General features: G+C 36.6%; 1 long non-coding RNA gene across 2 annotated transcripts; it reads left to right on the top strand.

Moving 5' to 3' along the window:
• Positions 1-343: 343 nt before the first annotated feature.
• On the top strand, positions 344-6,109 carry LOC129350617 (uncharacterized). 2 transcript variants are annotated; one of them, XR_008604084.1, is made up of 4 exons: positions 344-1,140; positions 2,047-2,147; positions 2,937-3,020; positions 3,999-6,109. It is a non-coding gene; the product is annotated as an uncharacterized LOC129350617 (long non-coding RNA). The 2 variants fall into 2 exon arrangements; XR_008604083.1 differs by lacking the exon at positions 2,937-3,020 and having other exon boundaries at positions 380-1,140.
• The last annotated feature ends 6,542 nt before the right edge of the window (positions 6,110-12,651 follow it).

Below are 12,651 nucleotides of genomic sequence, written 5' to 3'. Positions count from 1 at the left end.
AAAAACTGAAGGGAAATGATCACTTGACACTGATTTAACAGCTCCGCACACATTAAAATTAACCTAAATTGTCAGTTTTTTATCTTGACATCTTTTCTTCTTATCTACTTTCATAATTTCTGTCTTTTCTAACATGCCCTTATCTCCCCTACTGTTTAATTTATCAGTCTTCACACTGAGCAGAATCTTATTACTACCCACACGTTCCTTCCCCTATCAGCGCAACCTGTGATAAATGTGTTAATATTCCCAGTATTCTCATTCCCAGCCGAATTGAATCTTTCCAGCAGAGTCTGGGTGATAAAAAGCGGAAACGGCAGATCTCCAGCGCTGCTCTACCAGGTGCCATATTGCAAACAGCACCACAGGGAAGGGCCCTGCTGGTAAACGCTGATGGATTGACATTGGCGTGGATTTTATAAGCTCCAAACCAGCAGCGAGATGATGCTGTTGGCAGCCTGGCATAGAGAGCAGGGGCAGATAGATAAGATATGGCCAGCTGGCGAACTCTGCAAAGCCTATGCACAGTTCGTAATGACACACATGTGCAGGCTGCCAGCTGTATCTATAAACAGACAATAACCATCAGCGTGAATGGAGAAGAGTGAAAGGATCTATCCTCCACTGTGCCAGACTGAGACGCCACCCGGGGACAGAAATGACCACAACAACCTGCCATCTTACAGGGTCCGTGTACGGATCTGGTAATTGGATTTTCCGTTCTGAAACGGATATTGAAAAACAAAAAACGAGTGGTTATTTGATTTTCGGTTTAAAATACAAAAATTAAAATTGAAATACAAGGCGTTTGTCCTTTTCATGATCAAAAAGGGATATACATTTTTTTAATTGCTTTGATTTTCGTTTTATATTTAGAATAACAAGAAAGTAAAATCAGTAAGAGACAGAAACGAAAAAAGGTCCGTTTTTTCATTTTCTGAGACCGGAAGTGGTCATCAGCAAGTGTGGAGCCAAACGACAAGAAGATTCTCAGAGGGCGGAGCCAGAGAGCAGTGATTGGTCAGACCATAGATAATATAGAAGACAGCGCGCTAGCGTATCTAGTCTATGTATATCTATGGTCGGCACGTCTGGTAGCATCTCTGGCTGCTGTTGACCTTGTTTTTGGAGTAAAACACGGTAAGAAGATAAATACTTAACTACCTAACCAGTAGCGTTATTTTGTTGTACGTTAAGTCAGCTACTTGTGAAGAGTTGTGTTTTGTCGTGTTTGAGCAGTTGGTCCGGACGCGTTAGCTAGCTAAGCGGCTAAGTTAGCTAGCGGGCTAATTAGCACAGGTGGCTAACTTACCGCTGAACACCTGTGTTAGTTGCTGCTGCAGCTGTCCTCATTATTAGAATGACCTTCTCAACCTGTATTTCTCTGCTGTGTATTTTAGCTTTTAAAAAAGTTATTTTACTTTAAGGTTAACTGAAACCCGTTGAGCTGCACTGAAGTTTAACATTCAGCTGGTTTGAATTAAACCGCGCTTAACTTAACATTGTGCAACATTACCTCTCTGAATCTCCATCATTTCATTAAATTCCTTCTCTCTTCCACTGCTCAAGTTCAATCCAGTATATAAAATGACATTAATAGTGAATAAACTAACAACCAGCCATTGTATTTATTTATTACTGCATGTATTTTTAGTAAAACATGAGTTGAAACATCCTACTTTTGGATCTAGAACTGCACAAGCCGTTCATTTTCAGTCACCTGACGAGTTAAACTCCCCTTTTATGTGAGGCTGAAGCAGAAAGTCTGAGTTGACAAAGAAGTTCTTTATAATTTGCGATACCTGTTATCTCTGACTGAGGCTTTAGTTTCTGTTGAGCCGATTTACACGTAGAAACTTTGTTCAGGAAGATTTCTCAGTAGCTCAGAGGACAGGCTGCTTTTTACACAACCTTGTAAGAGAATGTCTGTCAATGCTTTCAGCAGAATTTAGAAACACAACACTTCCTAAACAGATATTTTGAGGCTGTGAGGTTGAACGTTTGAGAGTATATCAGTGTATTTGTTTGTGGTCTTTCTGTTTCTAGGGGGAAGCTGAATTAGTGAGGATGACTCCTGCTCCTGTCATCTCTAAGCTCCTCACACATCTTTACCTGCACATGAGGAAAATCACTCCTGTAGAATGCAGGTATGTTTGTCATTATTATAAAAAGATGTTGCCTGGTGACCTGTCAGAAACCCATTATACAGAGTCAGCCAAAATAATGTTTACACACATCAGGAAAAGAAAAACTTGCATAAATATTTCAATACCAAATTTATTCAGACATCATGAGATTAATAAAAGTTATCTTTGGCCTCTACAATTACAAGAGGTGCTCAAAGTGGTGGCCACTGGCTTCCAGACATTTCTGTTCTGTTGTAGACGTCACTTGTTGATGCTCCATTCATGAGGGTAGCGCCATCTGTTGGGAAAACATCGTACAACAGGACAGAGAGTTATCGTGATTTGATCAAACTTAGAAAGAGGAATCTATATGTGTAGAAGTACTTATATAAATGAAATATTTATAAAAGTTTTTCTTTTCCTGATGTGTGTACATTATTTTTGGCTGACTCTGAACTTAATGAGAACAAAACTGTCATTTAATTGTTGCTTTGAACGCTTCTTTAGTGAAAACCAGCTGGTGTTCTGCTTTGAAACAAACTGCTGTTGAGGTCTGTGTTTTTAGGTTTAACCCCACAGTTTCTGAATGAACTGATAGTTTGTTTGTTTTTTCCTGATCAATGTGGACGTTATAATTGATGGTAAAATTTACTGATCATATAATCAGCATGACACTATAACAGTATAACATTCTGACCACCTGACTAATACTGTGTTGGTCCCTTTATGCTGCTAAAACTCCTCTGACCCAGTGGTTCATCAGAACCTATGGGGATGTCCTGTGGATTCTGTGGGTCCTGTGGGTTGCAGGGTGGGTCCTACCTAGACCAGGCTGATCCTGGACCATCCCACAGATGCTCCATCAGATCTGGATGTGGAGAGTGTGGAACCCAGGTGAACAGCTTAGCTCTGTCGTGTTCCTCGGACCACTCCTGAGCAGTTTTAATTTGTCCTGCAGAGGGTGGCAGCTGGCATCAAGGACTGCTGTTGCCATGGAGACTAGGGGGTTGTTTGTCCTGCAGTGTTTAGGTGGTGGTACATGTCAAACATCCACATGAATGTCAAGGTTTCCCAGCAAAATGTTACATTAGAACAAGATGATGGATGTTGTTCTCTTCAGCTGTCAGTGGTCAGAATGTTGTGGCTGATTGGTGGATCTGTCTGCCTTTACTCTGACATCCAGAGTTATACAAAAGTGTAGTATGTGTGCAGTGCAGAAGAAATTTACTTTATTGTATGCATTTTTTGTTTTTTAAGGGAGAGCATTTTTTTTTATCCACCTGAAGAAGTCCTAATCTTTCCCTTCAAAGGATAGTTAATAATTACTACAGCTTCCATAGTGGTCCCATCAGAGAAAATCATATCCATATACAGATTTTTATTAATTCCAGGGCTGGTTCAGTAAAGATTATAATAATAACTACATCAGATAATTCTTGGTCGCAGTTGGAATTTTGCAGCCTGAGAGATGGTTGAGAAGGTTTGCAGTTCTTGTTTTAGCAAAATATGTTATAATAGAAGATCTTTATTGTCATTGTACATGAAATTATCTGGAAACCAGCAAAGTGTATCAGTCTGAGGTATCTAAAAATAAATAAGTAAAGAAAAATGCTTCTAAAGCCAATAATAAACAGAATATTTTGAGGGAATATTCTAAAAAGGAAAGAAAAGCTCCATTCTCACTCCTCTCAGGATAAACTGTCATTAAAATTGACTTTAAATTTAGCTTCAACACGAGATAAAAACATTTACTTTCATTACTGATGTTGTCAAATTTTAATAAAGTTCATGCTACTTTTATAAAATGATGAAAGGAATAAATTGTATTTCTGTGATCTGTGTTTGATTTCTGTCTTTTCTCCTGTCATCCAGATGTTCAGAGGGAGATGATGCCACATCTGGTCCAGCTGATGGAAGGTCTTGAAGTTCTCTGACTGGCCTCGACTGAAGATGGTCGTCTCACTGGATTTAAGGTTCAGATGCTCAGTAACAAACTCCACCAATGTGCCAACAGGGAAGCTTTAGGTTTATTAAATGTTGCTATGAAGGTTTCGCTGTTTTTCTTTGTGAATGCAATGTGCTCCAACTGAAACTTGAATTAGAACTTAGAAGTAAATCCTTCCATCTGAAAGGATTTAGTTGCATTAATAACCTCATAACATTCAAATTTTTATTCCAGTCTTGGTTGAAAATAGAATCTCTGTATTGATTCAGGTAAAAACTGAACTTCACAGCATGTTGGAGCAAAACAACCAGATGAAAACTGTGATGGTGTTGGATTGTCAGACCGTAATGTTGCAGCTCAAAGCAGCTTTTCTATCTCAGTTCATTCTGACATTCAGCTATGAATCAACACAGCAGATGGTGATCCATGCTGTGGAAGTCTCACATCTCCTGATTTAATGGAGCTGCTTTGCACTTTTTACACTGTTTATTCACCAACACTTTATTTAATAAAAGTCCCATCTAGTTTTTATGAGGAATGTGATGTTTTAATTTCTCTGTGAATAACTGCAGTCTAATGCAACAGCTGGAGTTGTAACATCTGTCCTGATATTGATCATGAAGTATTGATCAGAATACTTATGGTCAGCAGTCATCCCTGAAGTTTTACATTAAAATCTTTACTTGTGTTGTGAACTTTGGTAAGAAGCAGAAACGTTAGCGTTGCTATGGATACATGAGTGTTAAATTCTGTCCATTTTTCCATTTTGGGAAATGCAGTCCAGTTCCAGAATGTGGAGGAATTTAGTCTCACAATCACAGACAACAAATATTATCTGAAAGTCGGGTTATTGTTGTTTATTAGCACAATACAGAAAGATTAATGTTAGAAATATTCCAGTTAAGACTCTAGAATATCATGATTTATGTAAATTTACCTCAATAATATGAATGTTCAGGTTAAGATTGTACAGTGATATTTATTATGTAAGTTTAGCTGATTAAAGTTTATGACTCTGCACTACAATATTATTTAAATTGACATCATTATTTTAATATTTAGGGTCAGACCCTACAGTATTGAGATTAAGAAATCAAATATTCTATAAAATGTAAATAAACTGAACTCATGTGGATATATTTAAGTGAGACTCTACAATATTATTTGACACAAATCTATCTAAATCAAATTTTAATAATTTTCACACCAAACATTTACTGGACTGATTTAAATATTAAAATCACTCCTTTCTAATCCTCTGCTGTACCTTCAAACCTGAGGCCTTAAATAGAAACACACAAGTATCTGTTTGAAGGAACTTCTGCAGAGTCCTGGTTCCAGAACATGATGATAGAATTATAGACAAACTTTAACAAAAGCTGCCTGAGAGTTTACAGGTTTTTATGTTGGATTTCTTCAGTACTTTAATGAGCGTTATCAGCAATAATCAAGTGTTCATTTGATGAACTTCATTTTCTAAAACATACAGAATTAGAGCTCATATCTTTGGCAGCTGTAAAGTTTCTGCTCCTTCAAAGTTCACAACACAATGAATGAATTCCTAAAACTCTCTCAGTGCTGGAGAGCGTTTGATGCTGAAGCAGTGACCAGTTTTTCTGTTTCTTCTCTGGAGATGCACAATGAGGGACGTCTGCATAGACTGAGAAAGAGTCTCACCACATCCTGACATGAGGATAAAGACTTTATTGAAGACTACAATGAGAAAAACTATCAGACAGCAGACGGCTGCATTCAAGGTGAGCTCTGAACATTTGATCTGGAACAGGAATTCAATAACAGCAGCATGAGCTTCATTTCAGTCTGTAGCTGCTGAATTCATGGATGAATCATCTGGCACTAGAGAGGAAGACCATCAAACATCCATGTCAGCTGATGGAGGTCCAAGAGTCTCACCGAACAAACAACCTACAGAGTGAAGACCTCAAATCTGATTGGACGGCCTCCTATTCAGCCACATGTGTGAACAAATGCCTCTAAGCTGATTTGTTTTCTAAAATAAATCTAGTTTGAGTCCTAATCTATGCCTGAGTGTTTGCTTCTTTACACCGCTGTTAACAGTTTAGGCTGTTAGATTGTTCCAGATAAGACAAGTACAAGATTCTTCAGAGCCGTTCTACCACGAGCCTGACAGGAAGAACTCCAACAGCTACTGAATGTTCCTGTGGTTCCCTCAAGGCTACAGGAGGAGCCCTACGAGGACGAGCCGGTCCACCTGATGGCAGCCAGTCGCTGCGGTTCAAAGCCAACACCGACTATGTGGACTTCTACTGGACCACACGGAGGCCTTCAAACCGGACCAACAAGTTCACCGACTCCCCGACTCGTGGGTCTGAGGACGCCACCGAGCCTCGGCCCAGCCGGCCTCCTGTCTGTGGGTGTTTGAGTGCTGAGAGGTTTATGGATGCATGTGAACGTCTGTGTTGAAACAGCAGCTTTTGACTCAGTAATGCCGGGAAAAACCAAGAGCTCCTTTATTTGTGACTTCCACTAAAAAACTGACGAAAATAAGTTTGCCAGGGTTCTGACTGGTAACAGATTATTAAATAATGAAAATAATTGTTTAAATATTCCTTTACACAATCCTTTTAGGTCTACATTTCCTTTACACTGACTTCTTGGTATATGTACAAGTATCTTGGATGGAATATACCATTAAGCCCGATGTTCAAGGGTTCTTCTGGGAATATACCACTAAACCAACCTTTTAGATAAATGTTCCAGGATGTTGGGTAGAATATACCATCAGATCAACCTTTTAGGTCTACATTGGAAGATGTTAGAGTAGAATATTACTCCAAACCATCCTTTAGGTCTACATTTAAGGTGGAATACTCCTTTACACCAAGATTTTTTTTGGTCTACATTGAAAGATTTTAGGTGGAATATTCCTATGAACGAACTTTTTAAGTTTATGTTCGAGGATGTTGGGTGGAATATACCATCAGACCAACCTCCAAGGTCTACAGTAGTGAATTTTAGCTGGAATATACCATTAAACTCACCTTTTAGGTCTACATTGGAGGATTTTAGGTGGAATTTTCTTCCAAACCGTCTTTTAGTCTTCATTTAATGATGTTTATGATGGTATATTCTTCCAAACCAACTTCTCAGGTCTACATTTCAGGTGGAATATTCCTCCATACTAACTTTTTTGGTCTACATTGAAGGATTTTTTGTAAACCACCCGTTCGGGTCTATATTAAACCAACATTTTAGGTGCATTACCAAGGATTTTTGGTGGAATGTTCCTTTAAGGTGGATGTTTGAGGACCTTGTAGGTGGAATACTTCCTGAAACCAACCTTTTAGGTCAACATTCAAAGATTTAAGGTGGAATATTCCTTTAAATCAACCTAAATTTCATGTTTTGATCATTATCAAGTGAGAAACCTCAATCCAGACTCTTCATAATGACGTTTGAGATTTATGCTGATGTTATTTGTTTAGTCCAGACTAAATGACAGAAATTTTTATTTCAGGACTCGGTTATTAAATGGCAAAACAATCCATGTGACTCTAAAAACTCAACAGCTGTACAAACTCTAAGATTAAACTCTCCACAAGGATCCAAAATAAGTTGGACTTCTCCAAGAGAGCTTTAATTATTCTTCATCTACTTCCTGAAAAGTTTGGTCAATAAAAAAAGACAAAAACTAATATTTTCAGCTGAACTAAAGACAGACTGTGATTTTTCTGTTCACATGTTGTGTTGTTGTAAACTTACTCTTTCAAATAAATAGCTGCCTAACCCCCTGGAAACCAGCGTTTGTCCTGTTTTTGTGTTGCTCCTCGGTGACCCTAGACAGCCGGGTCATAATGTTTTTTGAGCAACACACCATACTATGACGTTTTTACAATGATGGTTCTACTATGGAACCAGTTTGACATGTTCAGGTGTTCTTTGTGTGAAAACTCAGAGATTTCAGGTATCAGAAGGTGGTTTTCAACTTTCTTTATTAACTTTCTGCCTCAACTTTAAACTAAATTTCCTTCACTAACCCAGCCCTCTGGACTTCCAGTAAGCTGTGTTCCTATTGGCTGTCCAGGTGGCTGCTTGGTGTTATCAGGAACACCTGAGCAGCTCAGTATCTTCCTGCTTTATTTAGCTGCAGCAAACATTTCCTCTGCTTCTGTTCACCACTGAACCGGGTTTGGCTTCGTTGCTTCAGTTTGTTCTTTAGGCGTTGGCTTGCAGCTTCCAGCAGTAAAATCGGCTTTAATGTGTTTCTTGGTGTGTTTTAGGGCTTTGTACTGGATAGTTGTCTTGGTAAATGAGGTTCTTTAGCCACAGTTAGTACATGGTGCTAATGTGTGCAGTGATTAGTGGATTTGGTACAGCTGAGTTGTGTCTTTATCTTGGCTGTAGTGAGTCTTTAGAGGTTTTTGGTCAGACACATTCTGTATTCTTGTTTGTGAACCAACGTTGGTTGTCCAGAAGGTAAGAGTTCCTGTCCTCAGAGGTTCTCTGGTAGGCTGCAGGAGACTTTAGCGTTTGGGTTGTGCTAGTTTGGTTTTTGTACGGTTTCATTTGGACGACTATCTTGAGGCCCCTCCATGTGGTTTAGTGAGGTTTTCTGGAACAATTCTACAAAGCAACCTGCAGCTGAAGAGACTTTGAGAGTTTTTAGGAAGTTCTGGAGACCAGACTTTAGAGCAGCAGAAACATTTGTCAGCAGTTTGAGCAGGAGAAGGTGAGCTTCAGAGTAGAAATGAGAAGGAAACCTTCTTGACCCGTGTGGTGAGGTCCTGTACCAGGAGTTTGAGCAGGTTGTGAAGAGTCTGTAGTTCTTTGGTTTGAAAGCACAAGAAGAGTCGACTCATTAAAGGAGAAAACAGGAGATATTGTTGGTTCTTCTGTCGCTCTGCAGTTTCCTTAGACTGAATATGAAGTTTATATTTTAAATGATTTCCCATGTGAGCCCAAGAAGACTTCAATAAACTCCCTCCATCCCCTGGACACATTTTATTACGATGTTAAATCTTTTTTTTTTTTAAATGTTTTTGAGTTTTAATCATAGTTTTAGCATAGTTTTTTTTTTCTCTTTGCTTGTTTAGTTTTGTCATCTGTGTAAAAGGTGCTAAACAAATAAAGTTGAATTGATAAACTGAAAAACTGACTAACTCATGATTGTGACAACAGAAGTATTTTCATTGTAATTTAAGGGTTTATTTCATTTTTAAGGTTGGGGTTAAAATCTTGACAGAAAAAGAAGATCATAGAAATAAACTACATAACAAAAAGCAATTAAATCAAAGGCAAAAAAATTAATCCAATAAAACTTTTAAAAAGTTTTATTATTAGAAAGATTTAAGAAATTTAAGATGTAATTGCTAATTGAACATTTAATTTTTTAATTAAATGTTTTGTCTTTTTAAAGGTTTAATGATCCAATTAAATGTTTTGCATTTTTTAAAATGTTTAATATTCTTCTTGTTGAATTGTATTTTTTAAATGTTTAATTCTGGAAAATATTTTATCTGTAATTTTGAATATTTGTATTTTAAAAATTTTGTTCAATTTCATTATGACATGTATCTTGTTGAATTATCTAATTCAATATTTTGTCTGTTTAATAGAGTTAAACATTAAATACAATTAAATTATATATACATATACCACCTTTTAATGTTTAATTTTCTTTTTAAATGCTTCATTGTATTTTCTGTTTAATTCCTATTTGAAGTTTTATTGTCTTTAAGATGTAATTTTCTAATTAAACATTTAATTTTGTAAATAAATGTTTTGTCTTTTTAAAGGTTTAATGATCCAATTAGATGTTTTGCATTTTTTAAAATGTTTAACCTTCTTCTTGTTGAATTGTATTTTTTAAATGTTTAATTCTGGAAAATATTTTATCTGTAATTTTGAATATTTGTATTTTAAAAATTATGTTTCATTTCATACTGACATGTATTGTATATTGCTGAATGATCTCATTCAATATTTTTGTCTGTTTAATAGAGTTAAACATTAATTACATTAAATTATATTAAACAGACAAAATATTGAATGAGATCATTCAGCAATATACAATACATGTCAGTATGAAATGAAACATAATTTTTAAAATACAAATATTCAAAATTACAGATAAAATATTTTCCAGAATTAAACATTTAAAAAATACAATTCAACAAGAAGAAGGTTAAACATTTTAAAAAATGCAAAACATCTAATTGGATCATTAAACCTTTAAAAAGACATGACATGGGTACTTGTATAGCTCAACGGGTTAAGCGGGTGACTCATGTACAGGTGCTGGTCCCTGACGCAGCGGCCCGGGTTCGATTCCCGCTTGTGACCATTTGCTGCATGTCTTCCCCCCCGTTTCCTGTTTGTCTCTCACTACGCCTATCCAATAAAAAGCTAAAAAAGGCCAAAAAGACATTAACATTTAATTAAAAAATTAAATGTTTAATTAGAAAATTACATCTTAAAGACAATAAAACTTCAAATAGGAATTACACAGAAAATACAATGAAGCATTTAAAAAGAAAATTAAACATTAAAAGGTGGTAAAACATTTAAAAAGAAAAACCTTAAAGATTTAATCGAAACATTAAATATTGGGAAAGAAAAAGAAACTCAAACAAGCCGATAAAACATTTAAAAAAACAATTAAACATTAAAAAGACAAAACATTTGGAAATCAAATCAGACATTAGAAAAGAATAAAAGGTGAGAAAAGAGCAAAACTAAACGTTTAAGAAGAATCAAACTAAAGACAAAACATTTGAAAAGACACCAGTTAAACTTTAGAAGATCAAATTAAACAGAAGAGACAATAAAACGATCAAAAAGAGCAAAAACACATAAAGGTCTTGAAGCGTTTTCTAGTCTGAAATGAAAACATCAAGTTGTTTCTTCAAACATTTCCTCTTTCTATGTTCTTGGTTTGATTGTAGACAGATTTACTAAGAACTCATTTCAGAAAACTGCTTTCCAGATAAAGTCTACTAGTAGTTGAAGGCATTTGTCAAAGTAATGTTACCTTCTGATCTCCATAAACTTTACTGTTCAGTGAAGAGAATCAAAGTTTGTTGAGGATTTCTAAAAAACCCACAGGTGAAGGTCTGAGAAGAACTCAGATGGATGGTCTAAATGTGAAATCAAGACTCATGGTCACAAGTTTTAAGGCTTCTGTTAACCAGAAAGTTCAAACTAACAGAGAAGTACAGAGAAACTTTTAAAATTTCAGTCCTCAGACTGTCTGAAGGTTCACACTAACAGAGAACTACTCAGGAACTTAGAAGATTTCAGTCCTCAGACTGTCTGTCTCAATCGTACGACGCAGTGTGTAATTGTATGCAGCACAGTGAGACGGCATACTTGTTTCCGTTTTCACACCGTCTACATCAACGGAATGCACTGAAACTTTGCCCCCACTAGCTTAGCCTCGCAGTAGCACGCAGCTCAAAGGGACGTGTCCTATCTACTCATTCATATCTATGAGAACAACGGTGGCTACACATAAGGACGCCTGACGTTGATTAGCTGTGTAAATACCATTATATACAGTCTATGGTAAATACGTATGTGAATCCCATCATTGGCTGCAGCAGCCAGTCACCGGTCACTCACTGACTCACATTGAAAAATAGCACAGAATGAATTGTTACGTGTTTATTTTATTTACAATTTAGGTTGGATTTTCTTTTTGTGCGCAGCACAGATTTTCTGTGCACGGAGACCGTCAGCAGTGCGCAGCTTAGAGGGAACAGTGCATCAGACCAACCTCCAAGGTCTACAGTAGTGAATTTTAGGTGGAATATACCATTAAACTCACCTTTTAGGTCTACATTGGAGGATTTTAGGTGGAATTTTCTTCCAAACCCTCTTTTAGTCTTCATTTAATGATGTTTAGGATGGTATATTCTTCCGAATCAACTTCTCAGGTCTACATTTCAGGTGGAATATTCCTCCATACTAACTTTTTTGGTCTACATTGAAGGATTTTTTCTAAACCACCCTTTCAGTTCTATATTTGAGGTTTTAGGTGGAATATTCCATTTAACCAGCCCCTCAGGTCTCTTTGAGGATTTTGGATGGAATACTCGGTTAAACCAACATTTTAGGTGCATGTCCAAGGATTTTTGATGGAATGTTCCTTTAAGGTGGATGTTTGAGGACCTTGTAGGTGGAATACTTCCTGAAACCAACCTTTTAGGTCAACATTCAAAGATTTAAGGTGGAATATTCCTTTAAACCAACCTAAATTTCATGTTTTGATCATTATCAAGTGAGAAACCTCAATCCAGACTCCTCATAATGACGTTTGAGATTTATGCTGCTGTTATTTGTTTAGTCCAGACTAAATGACAGAAATCCACAACTGTAATTTTATTTCAGGACTCGGTTATTAAATGTCAAAACAATCCATGTGACTCTAAAAACTCAACAGCTGTACAAACTCTAAAATTAAACTCTCCACAAGGATCCAAAATAAGCTGGACTTCTACACGAGAGCTTTAATTATTCTTCATCTACTTCCTGAAAAGTTTGGTCAATAAAAAAAGACAAAAGCTAATATTTTCAGCTGAACTAAAGACAGACTTTGTG

This window comes from Amphiprion ocellaris, chromosome 15, assembly GCF_022539595.1.
Source record: "Amphiprion ocellaris isolate individual 3 ecotype Okinawa chromosome 15, ASM2253959v1, whole genome shotgun sequence".
Lineage (NCBI taxonomy): Eukaryota > Metazoa > Chordata > Actinopteri > Pomacentridae > Amphiprion > Amphiprion ocellaris.
This window is presented reverse-complemented; position numbering and strand designations above follow the sequence as displayed.